The sequence below is a fragment of the Capricornis sumatraensis genome, chromosome 14 (assembly GCF_032405125.1).
Source record: "Capricornis sumatraensis isolate serow.1 chromosome 14, serow.2, whole genome shotgun sequence".
NCBI classification, from domain to species: domain Eukaryota; kingdom Metazoa; phylum Chordata; class Mammalia; order Artiodactyla; family Bovidae; genus Capricornis; species Capricornis sumatraensis.
The window spans coordinates 19,614,214-19,619,328 of record NC_091082.1 but is presented as its reverse complement, the minus strand read 5'-3'; the positions used below and the strand labels follow the sequence as shown (position 1 = coordinate 19,619,328).

The 5,115-nt window shown below is 46.3% G+C and overlaps 1 pseudogene; it reads right to left on the bottom strand.

Moving 5' to 3' along the window:
* Positions 1 to 2,260: 2,260 nt before the first annotated feature.
* Positions 2,261 to 2,939, bottom strand: LOC138090721 (dnaJ homolog subfamily C member 30, mitochondrial-like; annotated as a pseudogene).
* Between the last annotated feature and the right edge of the window lie 2,176 nt (positions 2,940 to 5,115).

Sequence of the window (5,115 nt, the reverse complement as noted above, 5' to 3'; positions counted from 1 at the left end):
TTTCTCATGATGTACTCTGCATAGAAGTTAAATAAGCAGGGTGACAATATACAGCCTTGACGTACTCCTTTTCCTATTTGGAACCAATCTGTTGTTCCATGTCCAGTTCTAACTGTTGCTTCGTGACCTGCATACAGGTTTCTCAAGAGGCAGGTCAGGTGGTCTGGTATTCCCATCTCTTTCAGAATTTAATAACATTAAATGTTCTATTAAAAATGTACATATGCCCCGCCCCCAAACCAAGGCTCACTGAGCCCAACATGTCTGAACCACAGTGACCTTAATCCTTACCACTGAATCAAATGGTCACTACAAAGCCATGTTGAAGAACTTAGAAAACTCCAAGAGAGCAAGTTGAACCAGCTATGGGTTTCTCCAAATTTATACAGGAATTGCACATAAAAGACTGACTGCAGTAAATAGCAAAGCACCTCTGGCTTTATTTACATAAGTCCTTACTCTTATAGTATGTCTCCTGCAAAGGTTTTCCTATCCCATGGCTCTATGCTCAACAGTGCATACACACTTGAGTTCCTACCATCTCACAGCTAATACCCCATGTGCAGTGATCCAGGGGTAGAAAGTTGGATTACAACAGCTCTAGCAAGTGATCACCCACTGCTTAGCACCAGTTAGGAATAAAGGAAAAAAAAAAAGTGTGTGTGGGGGGACTTCACTGGGGATCCAGTGGTCGAGACTCTGCACTTCCACTGCAAGGGCATAGGTTCGATCCCTGGTTGGGGAACTAAAATCTCCCATGCCAAACTGTGTAGCCAAAAAAAAAAAAAAAAAAAAGCCTCAGTGATCTCTGAATAAAGAATTGCATTTCTACCACGACCCTCCTGTCCCTCAGCAGTCCTGTCCCCCAGTTCCTACAGCCTGAAATAGCCTTGTTTCAAGGACTTGGCTTGTAGGGCCTGTGGAAGGCACTGCCAGCCGAACGGGAGTGTGGGCCTTTCTCAGGTGACTTAACTCCCCATTTGTTACTCTATTTCTGGGAAGGGAAGAGCTGCACAGTTAGCAAAGAGGCTGGCTGGTCAAGGGATGACCAGGTGCCAGGCACACTGTTCCAAGGATAAACCCGGGGAGTTGGACTGTGAAGAAGGCTGAGCACCAAAAAATTGATGCTTTTGAAGTGTGGTGTTGGAGAAGACTCTTGAGAGTCCCTTGGACTGCAAGGAGATCCAGCCAATCCATTCTGAAGGAGATCAGCCCTGGGATTTCTTTGGAAGGAATGATGCTAAAGCTGAAACTCCAGTACTTTGGCCACCTCATGTGAAGAGTTGACTCATTGGAAAAGACCCTGATGCTGGGAAAGATTGGGGGCAGGAGGAGAAGGGGACGACAGAGGATGAGATGGCTGGATGGCATCACTGACTCGATGGACGTGAGTCTGAGTGAACTCCGGGAGTTGGTGATGGACAAGGAGGCCTGGCATGCTGCAGTTCATGGGGTCGCAAAGAGTCGGAGACAACTGAGCGACTGAACTGAACTGAACTGACATCAGTAATTTAATCACTGAACCTACCAGAAAACAGATAATCAAATGTGACAGACCTCAAAAGAGCAAATGATTTGATCTGCCATCAGGCCCACAGAGGAAAATTTCCCAGGTCATACATTTGACAAGCATGGGAACAGGAAGTTTCATAACCTTACTTTCCCACTCACACAGGCCACCAACAGAAGGAGAAGTGGGATCTAACCACCCAAGAATAGCCAAGTTCCCATGGATCACATCCTTACCCTACCTTGGTCTCACCTGTGGCTTGGGAAACTCACAGAAAGACAAGTTTCGAACGATTCCATATTTTTTTCTTTTGGCAGCCACAATTGGTCCCATTATATGTTTCAGGGTTACATGGGAGCCCCATGCTACACACATGGGGCAGGAGCAGATGAATCTTGCTCAGAGCTTTACAAGAAAAGCCAGAGCAAGTATTCCAGAAGTTGATAAAATTCGGAAGAGACCCCAGGGCCTCCAGGAAACCCCTCACTCTCGGGCTTTCAGGACTCTTCATTTAGGGGCCTGTTTTCTTGAGCATCGAAAAGCCTTTTCTGGACAGGGGTGGGGGCAGGGATGTGCAGGTCAATGGCTAAGCTGGCCAGGTGGGGAAGAGGAGGGGAAGAGGGCAGTTTCTTTGGAACCCCCAAAAGAGGTAGACAATGGGAGGTAAGGGGTTCAAGATGACAGGCAAGGCCATTTTCTTGGGGGGAGGGTTGTTGGCTGGGGGCTGCTCCCTTGCTCTCCACTCACCGATTAAAAACAAGAGCTCATGATGAGGAAGACTAGGTGCAGAACGAGGACGAAAGCCACGTCTCATCCCAGGATAAGCCCTTCTTGGCCTGGTCTGCCAGCATCTTGCGGAAGACCTCCCGGCGGGCCCTCAGCCGCCATTTGCATTCCAGCGGTTCACAGCAGCGCGCCCGCAAGGAGGCGTCCAAGTCGAACGTGGTGTGGTTGGCTTCCAGCACAGCCTGACTGCGGCCATGGGCTGCAGAGCTCGGTGGACCTGTGCGGGGCACGCCTCGGGGTCAGCGGCTGGAGTCTTGGAATGCTGGACGCCCGGGCCATGTAGGTCTTCATCACTTGCCAGGCTGCGGGCATACTTCTGATGCAAGGTGGTACTGCCTGGCACCCTGTGAGCCTGGGAGATGCACGGAAGTGCTCGGCAGACTCAGTGCTTCCCGAGTTGTCCGGGTGGGAAAGGAAGCTCTGCTAGTGGTTAGGCCGCCTTGATTTGGTCCAGGTTGGTCGTAGAGAAAATGCCGAGCAGATCATAGAGTGCCATGAGCAAGTGCAGGCCATCGTTCTGGGTGTAAGCCCTGGCTTCTAGGCCCAGGCGCGATCTTGGGTTTTGTGGAACCGGGCCCCCACCGGCCTGCCACAGCTTCCACAGTAACAGTCGTGACCACCACAGACCGTGCCAGACTGCCATCTTGAATCAAACCAGTCAATTCTAAAGGGAATCTCCCATACTTGGGCCACCTGATGCGAAGGGCCGACTCATCAGACAAGACCTTGATGCTGGTGAAGATTGAAGGCAGGAAAAGAAGGTGGTGACAGAGGATGAGATGTTTGGATGGCATTATCGACTCGATGGACTTGCGTTTGAGCAAGCTCCAGGAGATAGAGAAGGACAGGGAAGCCTGGCGTGGTGTAGCTCATCAGGTTGGAGAGTGGGACACGACTTAGCGACTCATCGACAACAAGGATAGATGAATCACATTTTACACTTAAAGGTAAGAATATCTGGAAGGGGGCAAGGGAGTTATATGGTTTGATACTGGTTTTTTTTTTTTATCAAATGTTCTATTTCAATCCCATTGCATACATTGTAATTATCAACTACATTGATAGAGATTGAAAAAAGTATCTCCTTAGATTGCTATGAATTTGGAAGGGATTGGGGGTGGAGGAGTAGCTTTTTCTGTTAGATTGTGGTGGGGAAAAATATATGCCATATGCTTGAATCCCCCAGCTCATTGAGAGGTTGCTTCTTGAGCTTTCGGAGCCCCAGTGAAGAGCTTGGCAGTTATATTTATAAACTATAGTGAAATATGGGATGTACTTTATTTGCTTTTACAATAGCTCCTCGGCTTCTTGAGGAAGTATACATTTTAAATTATTAATTTCTTGGGAACTAGTACAGTAATTAGCACAATGAAGTGAAGTGAAGTGAAAGTTGCTCAGTTATGTCTGACTCTTTGCAACCCCATGTACTCTATAGTCCATGGAATTCTCTAGGCCAGAATACTGGAGTGGGTAGCCTTTTCCTTCTCAAAGAAACACAGTGAAAGTGCCCAGGAAATATGTTTCCTAGAGATTTACTGAGAGCAGCCATAGGATAGTCCCTTCTCTCCAATGAGTAATGGTAACTTCTTATTTTCCCATCTCATCCCATCATCTAATTTCATCTTAAAACACTGGATTTAGATTAGATCTTTCTGGAGGTCTACGCGGTTGCATCGTTCACTCATTCTGGCTGCCTCTGGGTTCTTCACACTTAGAATCTGAGGAAAGCTAGGCTAAAGAATGAAAAAGCTTTTAGACGATAATCTTGTCTGCACACTGGGAATGAGAAGGAACTCCTCAACACCAAGTTTAATGTGACAGATACCAAAGAGGAGACTTTATATTTCAAATCAACCCTGAATATTCATTGGAAGGACTGATTCTGAAGCTGAAGCTCCAATACTTTGGCCACCTGATGCAAAGAGCCAACTCATTAGAAAAGACCCTGATCCTGGGAAAGATTGAGGGCAGGAGGAGAAGGGTGCGGCAGAGGATGAGATGGTTGGATTGCAGCATGGACTCAATGGACATGAATTTGAGCAAACTCCAAGAGATAGTGAAGGACAGGGAAGCCTGGTCTGCTGCAGTTTATGAGTTTGAAGAGTCAGATATGACTTAGTGACTGAACAACAGCAACAAACCTATGCCGGGTGCCCTTCCCTTCCCTCGTTACCTCAGGCAAATTCCTTGATTCAATTTTATCTTTCATAAAAATAGGATGTCCGTGGGGAAAGGTGAGGGCTGAGGTCCTAAGCAACATGCTGTGATATTGGAATGTTAAAAATATGTACTTCAGGCAGTGGCTTGACATTTGAAGAGACTATGATGAAAAGCTTGAGAAGGTAGTTGAAATCAATCTAACTCTTCTCCGTTTGCTCTGCAGTGAAGAAAACACAGTTCACTTTCCTTTGGTGAAACTATTTTGAAGCAAGCAGTTTGTTAGGAGTGTGAATGAAATTTACCACCAAAGTCTTAAAAAAAAATCTAAAAAAGAAAAACCAAAAAACCCTATCCCAATTTAGCCCTAAGCCATGCAGGCACTGAGGCACAACTATTTTCAGAATAGACATGCATACTGACTTTTTTCTCATAGATCCTCTTGGGAATTAAGCTCTGATTTCTCATTTTTGGATCTCATTTAATCCGGTTGAACACTAGTGTGTAAAAGCACTGAACCCGCTTTGTAGTATTGTTCTCACTGGATATGACCCAGGGCAGAGCTTTGTAGATTTTTATACCAATAAGACTGTTTCCATTTGGGTGCCCAAAGAAACAGATTTTGAGACAGCTTTCTAGAGTAAAATAATTATTTGAGAAAT